Genomic DNA, 22,212 nt, shown 5'->3' on the forward strand with positions numbered 1-22,212 from the left:
ATCTTCACCCTCATAGGAGAGGGAATCTGGGTCAGGGATCCACACTGGGTTCAGTTTGCTCTTAACAGGAAGACAGAACAGGTAATGACAACTCTGTCAGTGGGAAGGGAAATATCAGAGAAGGAGGCTCGCGAGCCAGTTATGTTAGGTGATTCAATGTAATTAACCTCAGATGTATGCCTTGGAAAGCAGTAGAAATGAATAGAAGAGTAGATGCTACTAGAATTGAGGCATACAACAATTTTCCACAAGCATTTCCAACAATAACTTATCTGACGGCTCTGTGTTTCCAAGGGCCCACCCTCTGCATAACCATGAAACAGGTCAAATTTGTCATTTGTATTGTTCCAGCTTCAATTTCAGAGTCCCCCTCCCTCTGCTCAGTTAGCCCCCTTTCTCCCTGCTGAGCAGAAGCCCAAATTTTATCCCCCTTTCCCAGGAAGCTTCCCTCCAACTCTCACGACATAATGTTCCATTCCCTCAGAACTTTTTCTCTCTCTGCAAATCTAATGAACAAGGTCTTTACTAAGTTAGCAACAGTGGTGACTTATTTATATATACTACTTCTCATTCCAGAAAGGATTAAGGGGAGCTTATGAGGATACCTAAAATAAAGTAAGATATCTTAAGTAAAAGTAGGAAAGAAAAACAATAGTAGGAACATAAAATGAAGTCAGGGATAAGGTTAATTTAAAAATGGTTTCTTTCTACCAATAAAGACCTATAAGTTTTCTATGAATAGGTAATTAATTTGGCTCAATGTTTAAGTAACAAGCATGAAAAAGGAATAATCAGTTGCCCAGTTCATAGTGTTCAAAAGGTAAAAAGAGACCAATTGCTCAGAAGTAATTCTTAGAATTAAAACTAAAATAGAATTGCTGTATGTTCCTATAAAGATGACACAGTCTAATACTATTTTTAAAATGTTCTTACAAAGATAAGTGTATTCAGGCCTCAGTAGAGCTGATAATACCACATTCAGAGCTCAAGTGAGGGGCCAGCCTGCTAGGCATTTTCCAGGGTTGCTATTTCAACATCATCTTTGATATATTGGAAACCCAGTGCTAGCTGACTCAAATTTTTATACATGACTTTATACATATCTGGTAAAACATAAATTGGACTTATCACATGGGATCCTGCTCAAGAAAATTGTGTCCTTGGATCAAAATGGGCACTGTATCCCTAACTCAATTTAATCTTTTGTGGTACATATGAGTAAGTTTTTTTGGGCAATTACAGCCAATATCAGCCATGTCTCAGGCACCTGAAACTGAAATTCTGAATATGAATAAGTCATGGGCTTGACACATCTACTGGGAAGGACTTAATCTATTCACATTTTAAATAATTTAACATGTCTCCTAAGAAGTTGTCTAATTCCAAATATTGCAAATAGTAACTGCATGTAATAAATTCCTTATTTTAAACATAAAGTCAATTTGTACTCTATTTTTGTTATTAGAAGCCATCTTTTTCACCATTTCCACCAAGTAACTATTTTAAAAATCATTTAAAAATATTGATTAGGGGGGCAGCTGGGTAGCTTAGTTGGTTGGGCATCTGACTTGATTTCAGCTTGGGTCTTAAATCAGGGTCATAAATTCAAGCTCTGTGTTGGGCCCCACTCTGGGCATGGAGCCTGTTTAAAATATGTGTGTATGTGTGTTTGGTGATGTGTCCCTTTAGGGTCTTACCTAGGCTCCCACCTGTCTTAGTCCAGACCTGATTTTACCAATGCTCAGTTCAATAAAAGCAGTTCTACATAAGTACTGATGACCTTATGTGCTGCTTCTCCCAGAAGAAACTAATGGAACTGAAAGAAAAGGGATTGAGATTCCAACTCTGGGTAAGTGCCTCTGTACCCATTTATTTACTCCCTGCAGGGAGCTTGCTTCTCCCTCTGCTATGTCTCTGCCTCTCTCTGTGTCTCTCATGAATAAATAAATAAATACATAAATAAATCTTTTAAAAAATTATTAACAGCTGGTTAGAGCCAATAAAAAAAGAAGCAAAATCAAAATGAACAAACCAAATAGATAAAAGAGCAATGCAAAGAAAGTCTATAATACCAAGAGACAGTTTATTACCTCATAGCTGGTTGTATAATTGGGTTAGCATTTAATGCCTTAGTCTGTAAGGAAGGATCAAACAATATTCATCAGCCCTTTATCTTTTGCAAATTTCACAAACACCTCATAAGGAAGGATGGTTATCATCTCAGAGTTCTGACTCCTTTGAAGAAAGACTAGATGTTATACGTAAAATTTCAGTGAAAGTAATTGCCCACAGAGAAACTGAGAGTTCAGATAAGTAGCTTCATGGCCTCACTAATAAAATTCTGCTGATACAAAATATGAACTATTTCTGAAAGAAGAATTTTTCTAAATTTTCAAGAAAATTTAGCCAACTTATTCTAGTTTGTACAAAAAAGGTGTACAAATAAATACATTTTAGAAAAGTGTCTGGGATCAAAATATCTGAATCTTCATCCCTGAAAGAATTTGAGGGCCCCTCAAATCTTTAAAGAGTGCTACTAGTCTCTTGAGAAGTGATAAGATGCAATAACATGCCCTATGTTTCCATACACCAAATGCTGAGAAGAAAAATAAAAACATATGTGGCTGGGATTTCTTTTTTTAAGAAAAGAAAACCATATTTAAGGTTTCCTGTCCAGATGCATCAGTGAGACACATCTTGCTTGTCTGTCTCTATAACATCCTAACATCCGGTCACTGTGCACAATTTTACGTGAACGAGATTCCTACCAGAGGAAAAAGGAACTCAGGCTTCTGAATTGTGAGTTACTTTATGCCACAGAGTATATAAAAGTAATTTAGGATGGTATTTTTTCCCTAGTTAAGTCTTTTAATTTAACTTTATTTAACCGCCACAGTTCTTGTTTGGATAACAAAGATAAATGTGCACCTTGGGTCCAAACCTGGATGCTATTCTTGGCTCTCTCAGAGTCACTTAAGCAAACAAAATGTGTCTGTTCTTGTCTTCCTTTCAAAATTGTCTTGATAGACTAATAACTAAGACTCCCTCTACAGGGTGTTTTGTTTCTAAGCTATGAACCGTAGTGGTGGGAAACAGCTAAGCTCAGTGTTTTAAATTTTAGGCTTTGGAGTCAGATAGACCTGAGCTGACTTCTGCTTATTGCCTATGAGCTTGGACCAATCACTGAGTCCCACTAAGTTCTGGATCTTCAACTGTAAAATGGGATAATAATAATAAAACCTATTTCACAGGCAGTTGTGAAATTAAATGAGTTAAAGCATATGAGGTGCTTATGCTTTAAGAACAATAAATACTGACTATATGTTATTTTAAAAATAAGAAGCCACCAAAAAAAAAAAAAAAAAGCTACCAAAAAGGGGCTTTTCTCCCAGTAATGGCAGACTAGGTAACTTGGAACAACCAACCCTTCTAGTGATGATAACTAGCAGAATACACAAAATATACTTTAAAATATTGCTTGAATACATGAAAGAGCTAACAAGAGAGTGAAGAATTTTGGGTGTAAAATGTAGAAGAAACAGTTTTAGAGAGCATGGCTCTGGGAGCCCTTTTCTGCCCTGGGGTTTCTTCCAATTCTGGAAAACAGCTGAAATCTGAAAAGCCAAGTAGAGCTTTTGTCAGCTTCATGGAGCTAGGGTGACAAAACAGGAGTTTAAGGACTTCCAAAGGGAGAGGCTTTGGGCTAAACGCCAAAGTAAGGATCAACTTGAAATAAGTTCTGGTACAGATGAAAGTCTAGTTTCAAATAATCTCAATTACAGGTTTTTATTAAGGTGAACTGGCATTTATGGGATCCCTATCAGCTTACAACTATGTAAATACTCTCTGGGGGATAGAGAATCACTCTGGGCTTCACTTCTTTCTAGAATTTTTTATATACAACCTTTGGTGCTCAATCAAAAATAACTAGACCTTTCTTTCTTCCTAGATAATTCAGTTCATAATCCATTAGTAAAATGGGTGTTTTTGAGGGTGACAGGGCACTAGTTCAGCAATTGTGAGGGGAACCAAGGACAGTGATGAAGGCACATATGAAATAGAGAAGGATGATGAAGATGATGGGAAATTAGTTACACACAGAAGGAATTTATCCAATAAATAAACATACTGAAGAAGACAAGAACCAGGTTTCTCCTGTCAGAGAAGAGTTACAAATATGGAAGGAAAACTAGAATAAAAACTCTGCTGCTGGATTAGAAGTGGGATTTTTCAATATGTCTAGATTGACCTAGCAATAAATATAGATACAAATGTGAATATACACACATCCACAGATATTCCCTAGTTCTGTCCAATGATAAGGCCTAGGAACAAGATACCCCCATGGTTTTGAGTACACCTAACACGCAAGTCTTGTTTTCTAAATTCCATTCTCCACTAAAGGAAACTAGAGTTCCTTGGAAAAATGGTTAATTCCTGGTTTATTCGGAGAAAGTACAAGCTAAGCCTGGAATATCTCATTGGGCCATAAAGTAAAGAAGTGCAAGGGATAGGTAGGTCAAAAGACAAGAAAGTGTATGAGTTTTCTATTGCTATATAAGAAATTACCACAAACTTAGAAGCATAAAACAATACATGTTTATTATCTCATAGTTTCTGTGAAATAAGTGTCTAGGGACCATTTATCTGAGTTCTCTGCTCATAGTCTTTGAAGGCTAGAATCAAGGTATCATCTGGCCTGTGTTTTCATCAGGATGTTTGAGGAAAGCCACTCACAAACACAGGTTGTTGGAAGAATTCATTTCTTTACTGCTCAGTTTCTTTATTCATGACCAATATCAGTTCCTAGAGGCTTCTGTCATTCCTTGATATTAGATCACTTACTTACTTACAAAAATTACAGACCAATGCCACTCATAACTTAGGGATGAAAATCCTAAACAAAATGCTAGTAAACAGAATCCAACATTATATAAGAAGGATAATATGTCATCACCAAATTAGATTTATAGAATTGTAAAATTGATTTTAACATTCGTAAATCTATTAATATAATTTACCAATTACTAGAATTAGAAGCAAAAAAATCACATTATTATCTCTATAATATGTAGAAAATCTTTTGACATTTTTTTTAATTTTTTTTATTTATTTATGATAGTCACAGAGAGAGAGAGAGAGAGAGAGAGAGAGAGAGGCAGAGACACAGGCAGAGGGAGAAGCAGGCTCCATGCACCGGGAGCCCGATGTGGGATTCGATCCCGGGTCTCCAGGATCGCGCCCTGGGCCAAAGGCAGGTGCCAAACTGCTGCGCCACCCAGGGATCCCTGTTTTGACAATATTTAACATTCATTATAATGAGTCTTGTCTCAGGAAGATAATGCACTTGTCTTAGCAAGTTAGAAACAGAAAAAAACTCTTAATTTGGTAAAATGCTATCTACAAAGAAACTTACTGCAAACAACACATTTAGTGGAGAAATGTTGACACTGTTTTCTCCAAGATGAAGAGGGAGACAAACATACTCTCCACTAATATTAAACATTATATGGCATTCCTAACCAGTTCGATAAAGTAGGAAAAGTAAAAAATTATTGAAAAGGAAAAAAACAAAACTCATTATTCAGACAATATCATTATTTATGTAGAAAAATTTAAAAATCTACATAGAAAGGATGCCTGGATGGCTCAGTGGTTGAAAATCTGCCTTCAGCTCAGGGCATGATCCCAGAGTTCTGGGATTGAGTCGGGAATCGAGTGCTCCCTGCAGGGAGCCTACTCCCTCTGCCTACGTCTCTGTCTGTCTCTCTGTGTCTCTCATGAATAGATAAATCAAATCTTAAAAAAAAACTATAGGTAAATTATTAGAAACAATAATGAAGCTTACCACGTTTATTGGATACAAAGTAATATTTTATTTTTTTTAAATTTTTTTATTTATTTATGACAGTCACAGAGAGAGAGGGGGGTGGGGCAGAGACATAGGCAGAGGGAGAAGCAGGCTCCATGCACTGGGAGCCCGACGTGGGATTCGATCCTGGGTCTCCAGGATCGCTCCCTGGGCCAAAGGCAGGCGCCAAACCGCTGCGCCATCCAGGGATCCCCGAAATTTTAAAATTTCTATGCATAATAGCAAACATAAAAAAAATCAAATATCTAGAAACAAAGTTGTGCATGAGCTCTATATACACAAGCATGCACCACACGCACAGACACACACACACACGCTCTACTGGAAAAAAATTTCAAAGTTTTAAGTAGGTAGAGGAATTTACCATGTTCATGAATTATAAGACTATTTTAAACATAATACTTTTTCCCAAATGGAACTAATGGAATCAGTACAATCTCTGATAAAATCTTTGGGCTTTTTTTTGGTGTTGTGGTAGTTTTTGGTAGTTTAGAAATAAACTAGCTAATTCTAAAATGTATTTGGAGACACAAATGACTAGGAATACTAAGACACTCTGGGAACATAACAAAGTGTGAAGAAAACTCACTCTTCCAGATATCAAGAGTTATTATAAAGCTGTACAACTTGAGACAATGTAATAATTGTAATAGCTGAAGGATAGAGAAACTGATCAATGGACAGAAAAGAAAATGGAGAAAGGAGACCCACACATACATGGGTACTTAATTATGATGAAGCTGCACTAATGGAACAGTGATTAGACAATGATCTTTTCAATAAAGGATATTGGGTCCATTGATAATATGGAAAAATAGTGAAACTTAAGGCCTTATACCATATTCACAAAAATAAATTTCAAGTGGATTGCGAATCTAGTCAAAAGGCGAAATAATAAAACTTGTAGAAGGTAATATAGGATGATATCTTCATGATCCTGGGGTAGGAAAAGATTTCTTAATCATGATGCAAAAAGATAACTATAGAGGAAAGGATTGATATATTGACTACTTTGAAAATAAGAATTTTAATTCATCAAAAATCACCATTAAGAAAGTAAAAGGCAGGACGCCTGGGTGGCTCAGTGTTGAGTGTCTGCCTTTTGCTCAGGGCATGATCCTGGGTCCAGGGATCAAGTCCCATATTGGACTCCCTGCAAGGAGCCTGCTTCTCCCTCTGTTTATGTCTCTTCTCTCTGTGTCTCTCATGAATAAATAAATAAAATCTTAAAAAAAAGAAAGTAAAAGGCAAGCTATCTAATGGACGAAGATATGTATATCAGATAGAGTTGTCAAAAGTTCATGCTCAGAATATATAATTTCTATAAATCAATAAGAAAAAGCCAAAATATTCAATAGACAAATGGGCAAGAGACTTGAACAGGCACTTTACAAAAGAGGATATACAAATGGTCAATAAACAAATGAAAAAGTATTCAATTTCATTATTCACCCAGAAAATGTAAATTAAAACTATAATATCTCTAAATACCCAGAAGGATATGTAAAGTATAAAAGACTGATAATATAAAGTTTGGACAAGGATGTAGACAATGAGAACACTAACCACTACCAGTAGAAGTAGTAATTGGTATGACCACTTGAAAACCTTATAACATTATTTACTAAAGTTTAATGAATGCATACCCCATGACCCGCAATTCTTCTCTTCGATGTGTACCCAACAGAAATGCTTGCACATGTATATCATGAAACATGTTTCTGGAGTGTTTGTTAGCAGCACTCTTCATAATGTTGAATGAAAAACTTGTCACAAAATAGACTGTGTGTTTCTACTTACATAAAGTTTAAAACCAGGGAAAATAAAAAAAATAAATAAATAAAAAATAAAACCAGGGAAAATAATCATGCAAGTATTTGGGATAGTGGTTACCTTAGATTAGGAAAGAGGGGCTAGTGGTTGGGAGATAGCACAAGATAGGTTTCTGGGAAACTGGAGATATTATTTCTTGAATAAAATGTTAGTTACATGGTTATTTGTTTTGTGATCATCCTGAGTTCTACATTTACGTTTTGCTTACTTTACTCTATGTAACCTAGAACGTACTGTATAAACTTCTAGATATTTTCTTTATTGGTGTCAGGGGAGGGACCAAGTGACACTCAGGAAGAATCTGGTTAATTAATACTAAAGCTGTTTCTACTACCACTATCTTAACATATATTTTGATATAGTTTTTTTTCTTCCTAGTTAACTCTACTTACATAGTAAGTAGACACCAAGAGAAATGAGAAAACTGGCCCATCCAAATACAAATTTTCTGGAGAAAGATAAGGGAAATTTAACAGTAAAAACTTGTGCTTTTATCATATTGATTATTCCTGTTTGACTCTGGGAATAGTGCATCTTGCTGGAGCTGAGACAGTATTTATCTTCTTCAGAGTGGAGTGGTAAGTGCTAACTCCTGAAAGGATGTAATATTTTAAGGAAAAGATGATAGATACTTAAAACCCAAATCTCTGTAGTATGTTTTGTCCGCGTTCACAATCCAATGAAAAAATTCTTCAAATTCTCTCTTCCACTTGTCTTTTTCCTTTTTTCAAAATGAATTCATGGGATGATATGAACATCTTCATCCTACCATGTACCACATTTCTTCTTTAGGCACATCATTCCCCCAAACCTGTTTTCTTTGTTGTAGTCAGTCAGATCTCCCAGGTGACACCACTGGTTTAGTATCACAAGTTTGAGTTATATAAGATAAATAAGTTCTGGAGATCTACTGAATAACATTGTGCCTATGGTTAACATTATTATATTATGCACTTAAAAATTTAAGATGTTAAATGTTCTTGCCACAAAAATAATTTTTTAACATTAAAAAACCATATACTGACCACTTACCGTATTCCAGGAATCCTGCTTCAGCCTTTCTGTAAAGGTCTGTGTCCCATTCATAGGCACAGATATTAGAGTTTCTTCCATAGGAATTTCCTGATGACAACATTGCCAAAGCTTATTTTAGGATTTTGCTTCACTTTATGGTGAATTCTAGAGTGAATGTTTTCACTTAAGAAGTCAAACAAATTGGAACAATGTTGTATTCTACATGTATGCATTTTGACTTTCATCTCTCACAAAGGGGGCTGGAGGAGCAGGGTCAATAGGAAACATGAGAAACAAACGTGGAAAGAGCATGACTCTAGCTGGGAAAGTGTAAGTGAAAACCAAAATAATGAATACATCAAGTTATACAAATGAGGCATCCAACATTACACCATAGTGTGTGTATAATAAGTTACCAAAGAAATAGCTGCTTAATTTAATGGGATCAGAGCTAATTGGACTGGATACCTCTTCACATAAATAATCTACTGCAGGGAATGAAAATATTTCTGGAAGTTTCTCCATTCTGTAAGTAATGAATGTGAAAAGGAAACAGGAAAAGAGATATGTTTGATCCCTTTGGAAATTATTTTAGCATAATTAAAAGTATATAGCCTTGTAGACACTGAATAATGTATGCCAGTGATTAGACCATTTTCATAATTTGATAAAGGCTTAGAATTTCTACAAATGATTATGAAGTAACTGTGCAAATATCTAGTTACAAGACAGCAAGTACAAGTGGTCACATTAAAGTGTTTGAATGTAAAGCCACATGAGGCTAATGATCCCCCACAACACAGAGTAAATGGTAAAACCCCACCACAGACTGCTACAGGCCCGATGGCAGAAATGGCTTTTCCATTTCATTTCCTGATCTCACAATCCTGAGTTATATAACATGTTTAAAATGAATGAATTTGTCTCCTTGATGAGTTTCCCAGTCTTGGGTTTTAAAGAGGAAATGGAAAAGACCATGGTCCCCGCACACACAAAAACAGTTATATGTGTAAGCTTCTCACATGCCTCATTTTTATTCAATCCAAAATAAACTCTGACTCTCTGATACTGTAGGTGGCTCCTTGGGGAAGGATGTTGAGAGCAAACCAGCACATAGTTGTGGCATGTAAATGAATGCTCTTGCTCAGGCCCTTTCAAAACCACAGTATCCCTACCCCTTCTGCACAGAGCAGGTCAAAAATACCTATCGGAAGAATAGAAATCCTTCCATTTTGTTTGGATCTCTTAAGTAGGAAGAACCATGCAAAATAATTTATCCAGGCTCTATTCTTAAACATTTAGTGACTGCTTTTAAAAGGCTTATGGCCTTTATTTTTTTCTGGGGGTGTGAGGGGCAGAGGGAGTGGGAGAGAATTTTTAAGCACGCTCCATGCCCAGTGGGGAGCCCAGCCCAGCTCAAATTCATGACTTTGAGATCAAGACCTGCACTAAGATCAAGAGTCTGAAGTTTAACCAACTGAGCCACCCAGGAGACCCTAAAAGGCCTGCAGCCTTTAGACATTTCAGTTGCACAATTCAAAATAATTTCAGAGGACAATTAGTTTATGCACTTTTCCATTTAGCTTTATCTTCCTTTAGGGTATATGCATGTGGCTCATTAAGCTGTAGGTTCTATGGAAGTCCATGAGCTGTGTTCAACGCCATCACTGGTGCTATTGTCCAGCATCTGTGTTTAAGGCAGTGAGTCACTCATAGTACCTGTCCTGGGAGGTCCAGAAGCACACTGAGGTTGAACTCCCTGCCTAGCTTCTGACACTATCAGATCACAGGTCCCAGTTGAACCAGTTTGCAGCCTCTACCTCAGGATTCACATCTGTAGGAAGGTACTCAATTTCCAAACATCCAAACATGTCATTGGGCTAACACATCATTAGAGATGATTGTGGCTTTAAAAGTAAATTAGCCTGATGGAGCAAAACTGTTGCTAATTTTTCATTTTCTTCCCTCATCTTCACTCTCCTCCTCTTTCCTAAATGCCTCCTCATAAGCAGTACCTTTCTGGGCAAATGTCTTTCAAGAGCAAAAAGGACCAAGGACAGGTCCTGGTTGAGAAACTCCAGGCTTGACTTTTAGTGTTCTCCAGAAAGTGCAGGGGGGCCTACCAGAGTAGCCAAGGTTGCTTAAGATTTCATTTTCTTTAGTGTAATAACAATTATAATGATGAGAGTAATACTTATAGCTACTATCTGTTGAATATTTACTATGTAATATTATTCCTATTATATAGGTGAAGAAATGAAAGTTTACTAAATTCATCAACCTGCCCAAAGTAGATTCCTTTTTTTTTAATTTTATTTATTTATTCATGAGAGACACACAGAGGGAGGCAGAAACATAGGCAGAGGGAGAAGCAGGCTCTCTGCAGTGAGCCCAATGCAGGACTCAATCCACCCTGGAATCACGCCCTGAGCTGAAGGCAGATGCTCAACCACTGAGCCACCCAGGCATTCCCCAAGTAGATTCTTAACCACCAACTATGTCATCTCACATTTTCTTCTTTTCTTTTTTCCTTTTAATTTTATTTCTTTCCTTGTTCTAAAAAGAGAGTTTGATATAAAGATGTTGTTTTCAGTGTCCAGTAGCAAGTTATTCGTTAAAGTAGTATGTCCCCCTATCTACCATAACAGACATGAGAATATTATTAATAGTTTTAAATTCCCATTATCAAATTATTGGGTTTGAATAAAGTGTACCAAGAAAAATGAGGATGAAATTGTCAGAACCTTAACTCTAGTTATAGCTTTGTCACTTCTTTCCTTGTTGCCTGGACTTGGGAGAACCCTGTGACCTATCTGAGCCTCAATTCTGTTATCAGTAAAATGGGTAAGGTAATAGCATCTATCCTAATCACATTAAAGAGCTTAGTAATTAGAATATTTATAAACTCGGAGCACCTGGGTAGCTCAGTCGGCTGGGTGTTTGCCTTCAGCTCAAGTCATGATGCCATCCTGGGATCGAGCCTGACATTGGGCTCCCTGCTCAGTGGGGGACCTGCTTCTCCCACTCCCTCTGCTGCTACCTCTGCTTATGCTTTCTCTGTCAAATAAATAAATAAAATCTTTATTAAGAAAAGGAATATTTACAAACTCTTAAGTGGCACATGGGTGTCATATGGAATTACTACTAACCATATGATCCTAGATGCTCGGCAATCCCAGGAGGTCTTGCTCCTACCTTAGAATGCTTGTAGCAATTAAAAGCAGAGGACTGAACATGGGTCATATGTTCAGGATTCAGTCTGTCAAATAGTGTGAGTACAGCATAGGGAGTGTAATTTTGGCATATCTCAACTCAGCGTCTGAGGGGTTGTAAGCCCTGGGTACAAGGGTGATGCCTTATTCAACTTCTATCCCTGGCACTTGGCACACAGTTAAGTGCTCAGTAACCATTAGTTAAATTAAACACACCAGACAAATGAAATCTGATCATAGATCCAGAGGTGGAAATTCACTTTCTTTCCAAATTCACAAGTGGGAAGCCTGTTCATTCACTGCCATAGAATTGTTAAATTTGGCATATTAGAAGAGTTTTGAAGATTTGGGATTTTACTCCTGACCATTCTGTTGCCTTTCTCTCTTGAGACAATTCCATGCCAGAACAAGTCTGATATTTTAACTTAAGTGAATATCAAAAATAGATAAAGCAACTGTGACAACACAGTTCCTAATGAATGTAACAGTGAGGCAGAAAGGAGAGCAGAGTAGCTTTAAGCCGTGGAAGAAAAAGAAAAAAGTGATTGTCAGAAATGCTGGAAAACTGTCAAACCCACAGCTTCTGTGAAAGCCAAAATTCTGCTTACAAATACAATGACAAGTGACATGCAAGCTGCCTTTCTACAGATTACTATATAAAAGGCGTTTGTGCTTCTAAGCACAAGGGCTGAAAATATAGAACAGGCGGTCAGGAGGAAGCAGGTTAGGAAGACTGGAAGGCCAACACGGAGGCCAAGGCCAGAGGCAAGAAGGCTCTGTCGTATGGTTTTTTATAATGATTCAATGTGGGATTGTCTTGGTCCAGTTTCCTAAAGGGATACATCTCTATGCTCAAAGACACTTCAGGGTTTGAAGACTTCATCCTATCCCCTAAATACTCTTTGAATGGACCAGGAAGTGCTTTAGGTGAGGTGATTCTGGAACAGTCCTCTGGATCCCCTAGTACCAGATCAGCCTTTGTCTCATATTCCTCTTCCAAACTGAGCTTGGAATAGTCATAGAGTGGGGTAAAGTGGAGGTGGGGGGAGGAGGAGAGGTGGAAGGACTGTTCATGTCTCATAAAGCATTTATCGCATGTTTGACATTTGGTTAGACTCCAGAAAAATCCTACCCAGGATAGAGATTTTAACAGACTCCAAATGTCATTATACTGTCTGCCAAGAACATGCCCCATATTAAAAATCTCTGAGATACAGGACAATGGGACAAAAAAAGCAGAGAGGCAGAGAGAAAGCAAACACCTATGCTCTCCCTGGAATGTAATGATTTTATAGCATTTTTAAAGCCTAGAGAGAATTCTTTATTTAGTGCATGATACATGCATTCTACATGTATGAATGTAATAACATTCATATTTAAAGCCATACTTATTGCTCAGTTAATCATTTCAGGAAACTCATTTAGTCAATGCACAAATATCAACAAGAGGATGATTTTTACTTTCTAATTCATAGAGGATCTAAACACCTTCTCTACTAACCTCCTCCACTCTACAGATAGATCCTATTATCCTCCCTCATTTTAAAGATGAAGAAACTGAGGCTTAGTGAGCTTAAGGAAAATGACTAAGGGATTTGAATTAGGAACATGGGCTTCATGACCACACTCTTCTGATAACACCTTTGAAGCCTGAGAAACATGACTTATACATTTTACAAATATGGAAATTGAGACTTAGGAGCTGCCCAAATTGACAACAAGAATTCAAGGGACCTTTAAAGCTCTCATTTCTTTGGAGATGTTGTGTTTAGAAGACCTATCAAGTGTAGAAAGCACTAGATTATTTTAAGATTTGTGGGAATCAGAAAAGACCCTGAATAGCCAGGGGAATTTTAAAAAAGAAAACCATAGCTGGGGGCATCACAATGCCAGATTTCAGGTTGTACTACAAAGCTGAAGCTTGATGTACTACTACATCAAGACAGTGTGGTACTGGCACAAAAACAGACACATAGATCAATGGAACAGAATAGAGAACACAGAAGTGGACCCTGAACTTTACGGTCAACTAATATTTGACAAAGGAGGAAAGACTATCCATTGGAAGAAAGACAGTCTCTTCAATAAATGGTGCTGGGAAAATTGGACATCCACATGCAGAAGAATGAAACTAGAGCACTCTCTTGCACCATACACAAAGATAAACTCAAAATGGATGAAAGATCTAAATGTGAGACAAGATTCCATCAAAATCCTAGAGGAGAACACAGGCAACACCCTTTTTGAACTCAGCCACAGCAACTTCTTGCAAGATACATCCATGAAGGCAAAAGAAACAAAAGCAAAAATGAACTATTGGGACTTCATTAAGATAAGAAGCTTTTGCACAGCAAAGGATACAGTCAACAAAATTAAAAGACAACCTACAGAATGGGAGAAGGTATTTGCAAATGGCGTATCAGATAAAGGGCTAGTTTCCAAGATCTATAAAGAACTTATTAAACTCAACAGCAAAGAAACAAACAATCATGAAATGGGCAAAATACATGAACAGAAATCTCACAGAGGAAGACATAGACATGGCCAACACGCACATGAGAAAATGCTCTGGGGGATCCCTGGGTGGCGCAGTGGTTTGGCGCCTGCCTTTGGCCCAGGGCGCGATCCTGGAGAGCCGGTATCGAATCCCACATCGGGCTCCCAGTGCATGGAGCCTGCTACTTCCTCTGCCTGTGTCTCTGCCTCTCTCTCTCTCTCTCTCTCTCACTCTCTCTCTGTGACTATCATGAAGAGAAAGGAGAAGAAAGAGAAAAAGAAAGGAAAATGCTCCGCATCACTTGCCATCAGGGAAATACAAATCAAAACCACAATGAGATACCACCTCACACCAGTGAGAATGGGGAAAATTAACAAGGCAGGAAACCACAAATGTTGCAGAGGATGCAGAGAAAAGGGAACCCTCTTACACTGTTGGTGGGAATGTGAACTGGTGCAGCCACTCTGGAAAACTGTGTGGAGGTTCCTCAAAGAGTTAAAAATAGACCTGCCCTACGACCCAGCAATTGCACTGCTGGGGATTTACCCCAAAGATACAGATGCAATGAAACGCCGGGACACCTGCACCCCGATGTTTATAGCAACAATGTCCACAATAGCCAAACTGTGGAAGGAGCCTCGGTGTCCACTGAAAGATGAATGGATAAAGAAGACGTGGTCTATGTATACACTGGAATATTACTCAGCCATTATAAACGACAAATACCCACCATTTGCTTCAACGTGGATGGAACTGGAGGGTATTATCCTGAGTGAAATAAGTCAATCGGAGAAGGACAAACATTATATGGTCTCATTCATTTGGGGAATATAAATAATAGTGAAAGGGAATAAAGGGGAAAGGAGAAAAAAAAGTGAGAAATATCAGAAAGGGAGACAGAACATGAGAGACTCCTAATTCTGGGAAACTAGGGGTGTGGAAGGGGAGGAGGGCAGGGGGTGGGGTGAATGGATGGCGGGCACTGAGGGGGGCACTTGATGGGATGAGCACTGGGTGTTATTCTGTATGTTGGCAAATTGAACACCAATAAAAAATAAATTTATTATTAAAAAAAAAAGAATTCAAGGGACCTGAATTCAAACATGTCTTTCTGACTCCTGAACCTATGCTCTTTCCATTGCATTGTGTTGCTTGCCAAGCTTCAGGGTAGAAATAAGGACAGTTTTAACTTCTAAAGCTGCCTTAGAACAGCCAAAATAATTTGAGTAGAAATATGCAAATTAAGCACTACTGTTATGTAAATATCCTCCTCTGCTGTCCCTAACATTTTCATACACAGCTGGCTGTTACCCTTGAAGAAATCCAGGTTAAAAACAGTGCTGTAAATTGTATGTTTGTTTTTCATCTACTCAGACTTCAAATACTCACCAACAAGGGTGTGTGTGTGAGGGAGTTCTAGAGATAAACACTTTTTACTAAGAAAGATCTTAGTGGTCTTTTCTTCCAGACAGTCAAATATATATATATATATATATCTGGTAGTTTCTCTCCCATCTCTCTTCCAATAGCCTTAGAGTCATAGTCAACTGGCTGGTATGTGAAGTGTGAATGGCTTCTATCACAGAAAGACATGACCTTGGCAAGCAAATTGGAAATACAGATTAAAAAAAAAATTACTTTCTCATTTTCACTGTTGGGCTCGCTCAGATTTTCATCCTGAAGCCTGAGTCCTTGGAAGTGGTAAAAAAACATTAAGTCTGGGTCAGTAGCTCCCCATTAATATCAATACAGGCTTTCTTTTTTGTGAAAAAAAGCTTTGCTCTATCACCATTGGGTGGTATGTCTCCTTTGCACATCATTAAACAGAGAGGGGTCAATTGTGGGGGAAAGAATAGGGAGCCCTACAGAGAAAATGAGGCATGTTTCATGCAGACACATGTCTTTATCCTAGCAGGATATTATTAATACAGAACTAGGTTCTATCACTAAGGAAATAGTTTCTTTCTTCTCATCTCTGGTTCCCCCCATGAGGGTTGTTATGGGCTGAATTGTGTCCCTTTAAAAAAGATAGATTGAAGTCCTAACATAGCTTTGAAGTACCCCAGAATGTGACCCAATTTGGAAATAGTCATTGCAGATGTAACTAGTTAAGATCTAAAAAAGTACACTTTTGGGGGGGTAGGCCCCCTAATCCAACAGGACTGATAGCCTTATAAAGAAGATGATCATGTGAAGACAGACACAGGGAGGATGCCATGTGATGATGATAAAGACAGACATTGGAATTATGCAACTGCCAATGCACCAAAAAATGCAAAATGTGCTACCAAACTACCAGAAGCTAGGAAGAGGCAAGGAAGGCTTCCCCATAGGTTTCAGAAGAAACATGGACCTATCTACAACTTATTTCAGAATCCTAGCCTCCAGAACTGATAAACTATACATTTCTGAAGTCTTAAGCCACCCAGTTTATGGTACTTTGTTATGGTTGCCGTAGGAAACTAATATAAAGGTCTTGGATTCAGTCAGGAGCAATGGATTCAGTCTGTCAGTATTACGGTTTCTCGAATTTGTAGCTATCATTTTAGGACATATGCCCAATATAGATTATAGCCATGATGGAAGCCCTGAAGTGTCAGCACCATAAAGAAAAGGAGGGTTATACAGAACCAGTCATCCCTGGGCTTCAGCCAGAAATTCCCTCCCTCCTTTCCTCAACCTCCCCTCACTCCAAGGACCCCAGGAAAATACACTTCCACATAAATTACTCCCACTATTCATTTTACTAAATCCCTCCATATCACAATTGAAATTCCAAACCTATCAGTTCTAGGCTACCTACCAGATGTCTGTACTCCTGTTCATACTATTTATTTAGCCTTTGAGCTGTTGGTAATAAGCTCTACAAAGGGCTAGGCAGCCCCACCCTGGCTTTTAAGATTGTTTTGCATGTGTTTATGTGAGTAATCCTAACAGACTAAAAATTTCAAAGAGGAGGAAGGTGGAGGACTTTACACTACAGAAATGAAAACAACCTTAACTAGAATAGTAAGTGCCATCAAGGCATTTCACTGCCTCATTTGTTACCAGTCACTATGAGATTCTAAGCAACCTGAAAAACCCTCCAGCTGACAGACAGCAAGAACCCAAGAAGGGATATAAAAGTATATGGAGTTACAGCAGGCCTCAGATATCTGGGGGAAAAAATATGTTTCCCTTTTTTCTTAGGTCAATGTCCATTCAAGTTGTAGGACCTACATTGAGAGCAGTGTTGCCTGGCCTTCCCTTAATCTCTTTAAGTTCTGAGATCCTGACTGCAAGTTTTGTTTTGTTTTGTTTTGTTTTTACCACTTCAGCTGGCTCTGATTTGAGTTCACACTTTAGCAAATTCAAATGCAAAACCAGCTGGTTCCTCTAATCTTCAATTTTTGTAACTGCCAACCCTGTTCTTAGGAGTTTTCTGACTCTTTTTAGCTATAAAAGAAAAAACATCGATCCAAGTACCTCCTTTCTTTCTTTCTCTTTTACTTTCACATAGAACACTTCACTGTCACCAAATGTGTGCATGTTTTTCCCCACACCAAGCAATTCTCCATGACATCATATGGAGATCTTGTCATTTACTCAAATCTAACGCTATGTGGAGACAATGTCAGATCCCACAGGTTAAGGGTTCAGTCCCAAAGATTATGCCCACCCCACTTCAGATGCCAATTCCAAGTCCCAAGTAGTAGGTCCTCGGGTTATTTATAACTTCTGTGCAACCTGGCTACAAATTTGAGGTTCCCATAACCTCCTCCTCAGGATTGATTAATTTGCTAGAGTGGCTCATGGAACTTGGGGAAACACATCTTCTACCGGTTTATTCAAGTATATAATAAAGGTTATAGACTGAACAGCCAGATGAAGAGATACATAGAGCAAGATCTGGGAGGATTTGGAGTGCAGGGGCTTCCCTCCCTATGGACTTGGGTGTGTCACTCTCCTGGTATGGATACATTCATCTACCTGGAAGTTCTACAAACCCCATAACCTTTAGACTTTTTATGGAGGTTTCATCACATAGGCATATCCATCATTAACTCCATTTTCAGCCCTTCTCCCTTCTCAAGAGAAGGAGGGCTGATCTGAAAATTCTAAGCTTCTAATCATGTCCTGGTCTTTTGGTGACAAGCCCTGATCCAGGAACCCACCCAGAGTTACCTCCCTAGAACTAAAGACACTTTTGTCACCCAGGAAATTACAAGAGGTTCAGAAGCTCTGTGTCAAGAACTGGGATCAAAGACCAAATATTAGAACAAAGGATGCACCTAGAGCTTCTATCACTTATGAGATTACAAGGGTTTTAGGAGCTCTGGGCCCGGAACTGGTAGTAGAAACCAATATATATTTTCTAAACCCATTTTTTTTTTGCAAAGTCTGTGCAATCATTGACCCCAGAAGTAAAGTGTTTAACGCCCACCTACACATTTTATGGCATTGTCAGGAAGCCAACCTTCATACTCTATTGACCTCAGCTTCCATGTAGAGCCAGTTCAGTTTGAGAAATAGCCCAAAGCTTAGACTTGTATAGAGAAGTAAGACATTAAGTTATTTTTTATTTGGAGAGATTTTTATTAAAAGCCACAATCTTCTTTTCATTTCTCCAAACTATTACACTTTGTATTGTGTAGGCCCCTCATTTGTCCTTAAAATGGATAATTTTTTTTGTGATAGCTTTGTCTTGTGTTTTTTTTTTTAGAATCTTCTCCCCTTTTTTGAGTTAAAATACACATAAAATATTTATCAATGATTTTTCAGTGTATAATTAAGGGTATTAAATTTTCTGTGCTAGCTTTTATTTTAATGTTTATACTGTTTATTAGCCAATCCAACTGACTACATACTAGATACTGTTCTGGATGATACAGATACAACAGTGAATAAGGCAGAGAAGTCCCTGGTGCTTGCAGAATTTATAGGCCAAGGCAAACTGTTGCAAACTGTTAAATCTAAACACAATGTTAAACCACCATCAGTGGTTTTCAATCTTGGCTACACTTTAGAATCTCCTGGAAAGCTTTAAAACATCCCAATGCCAGGACTTCTGGTACCAGACATGATAGGACAGCTTGAATTAAAGTAATCCTTCTACTGAAAATAACTTTAAAAGCTAAACAAAGTACACAACTGTGTGAAGTCATTGGAGAGAAACCAACTCTGGTAGGACTTGAGGGACTAATTTCTGAGAGAAGGGAAATACCGCTTCATATTCACGCTGGCTTTTTTCCTGGAAAGGCAAAATCCCAAAGAGGTAAGAACTGTTAAAAATAATAATAATAATAAATAAATAATAAAGCAAACCTTCAAGTCTTGGGCAATTCCCCCTCAAAGTATTGGATAACTGCTAAGCTATGCATGTACAAGGCAAGGCTCCAAGAAATTCAATAAAAAGCAGCAGATGAAAGCTAAACTGCTGAGCAGAGACTTCAGTGGCCACACAGTGCTGGGGAGATGGAGGTTGGAGTTTCCCACTATGGTGCTGAGTCCTGGGAAATAACTTGCAATTTCATAAGCCATAGAAAGACTACCCCTAGGAGTAGGGGATATACTCAGGAGTGAAGGCAAAATGAAAATAGACCAGCCCTAACAAAGTCTAAAACTGGCCCTCATCAGGATTGCTGTGATCTTCTGGCTCTGTATATATTGACCCAAAGCTGTATTAACCCCCTTTGGAAGAAGATAACACGACTCAGAGACTATAATTTTTAATGCAGAATGTTTGGCACATAGTTTTTCTTTTTTTTTTTTAAGTAACCAAATTATTGAAAATCAAAAGAAAATAAACCTATACACATTTCAGTTATTTTTAAGTATCTAATATCTCTAATATCTATAATTAATATGTTCAAGACATAAAAGAGAAAAATTAAATGGAAATTCTAGAACTGAGATACTTAAAATTGAAATTAAAATTTCAATACATAAATGTAATAGCAGATTAGACACAGATGAACAGAGAATTAGTGAATTGAAAGTTAGGTCACTATAAAATATCAAGATTAAAATTTAGAAAAACATCCTGATGCCCAATTATGTCAGAATTTTGAGGAATGGGACACAGGAATCGGTAATGTTCCTAGGCTTCCTTTAAGAACCCAGCACATAGGGGGCACCTGGGTGGTACTGTGGTTGAGCATCTGCCTTTGGCTCAGGTCATGATCCCAGGATCGAGTCTCAGAGGCTTCTCCCTCTGCCTATGTCTCTGCCTCTCTCTCTTTGTCTCTCATGAATAAATAAACAAAATCTTTAAAAAAGGGGGGGGAACCCCATGCATAACCTGTCAAGAATCTTTACACAAGAGAATTTTAAACAGGTTGGTGATATGCTTTGGGCTTTTGTTTTTAAATGACCCCTGGATCCTGTGAGGAGAATAAACTGAGGGAGATATTGTAGAAGCAGAGAGAGGTAGGGTGATCTAGCACTTGATTGCTATGGTCTAGACAAGAGATGATGGTGACTCTAGTGGCATATCTCATGGTATAAAATAAGATCCAAGGCAAGCAAGAGTGAGATAATCAGGACTCTGATAGATCAGTGGGAGGTAGGGATGAAAGATAAATTCTTGTATAACTAAGTGATTCTCATTCAGGAGCAATTTTTTAGGCTACACATGGCAAGATCTGGAGATGTGACGACTAACCTTCAGGCACTGATGGCTCTAACAACAAAGAATTATCTGGTTCAAAATATCAACAGAGCTGCTATTAAGAAACCCTTATTTAACCTATTAAAAAGGTATGCCTTGCCTCCACAAACTAGCTTTCCCCTTTTGTATATGTGTTTTCAACTAAACTATACAATTCTAAAGACAACATAGACTATATCTTTCACTGCTGTGTCTTCACCTGTACTGCCTCACACATTTAAAAAAAATTAATAAACTTAATTTTTTACAGCAGTTTTAGGTTTACAGAAAAACTTAGTGGAAAGTACAAAGAATTCCCATATACCTCTTTTTTCCACCCACACACAATACTCCCAATTATTAATATCTTGCATTAGTGGTGCATTTGTTGTAATTGATGAACTAATACTAATATATTATAATTAACTGGAGTTCGTAGTTCATATTACATTTTTATACAAATACCTCTCGATGAATAATCGATTACCAACTAACTAATGTAATCATCTGTGAAGGGATATGACAATAAAAAGAAAGGAAGAAGGGAACTACCAGTAATTTTTTTGGTGGGGGAAACTACTAATAATTGAGCATCAATTATATACCAAGCACTATGCAAGTCAATATAATATATAATTCATATATATGTAATATTATTATATGTAATCATGTCAATAACTGTGAATTAAGTACTATAATCTTACCTTAAGGATGAGAAAATTTAGGCTCAGAAACTTTATGGATTTGTAAAAAGACACACAGCTAGTAAGTGGGGAAGGTGGAACACAGCATCAAGCCCATATTTGAGTAGTTGCACTAAATACTTCTTTTTTCTTTTTTCCTTTCACATTTCCTGTTTTAAAATATCTTCACCTGCTACTGGTGCACAGTCCCAAGGAGTGAGCAGTCCTACAAGTCCTTTTCCAGCCTTGCCTCTCAACTCCACCAGTGGAGGTCCATGTGGTTCCAATCTGTGCCAAGTGGCTGCCCCACCCCTGATACTTTTAAGCCAGGCTAACAGGCTAATGCACCCACACAAAACCATAAAATCAACTGAAAATGCTAGCAGATGTTAAACAGTCTCTCAGCTCCCACTCTCACCTCCCTTCTGATCCTGGCTCATTCTCATCAGTCCAGGGCTGAACTCTTGGCTCTC

This window comes from Nyctereutes procyonoides, unplaced genomic scaffold (assembly GCF_905146905.1).
Source record: "Nyctereutes procyonoides isolate TBG_1078 unplaced genomic scaffold, NYPRO_anot_genome, whole genome shotgun sequence".
NCBI classification, from domain to species: Eukaryota; Metazoa; Chordata; class Mammalia; order Carnivora; family Canidae; genus Nyctereutes; species Nyctereutes procyonoides.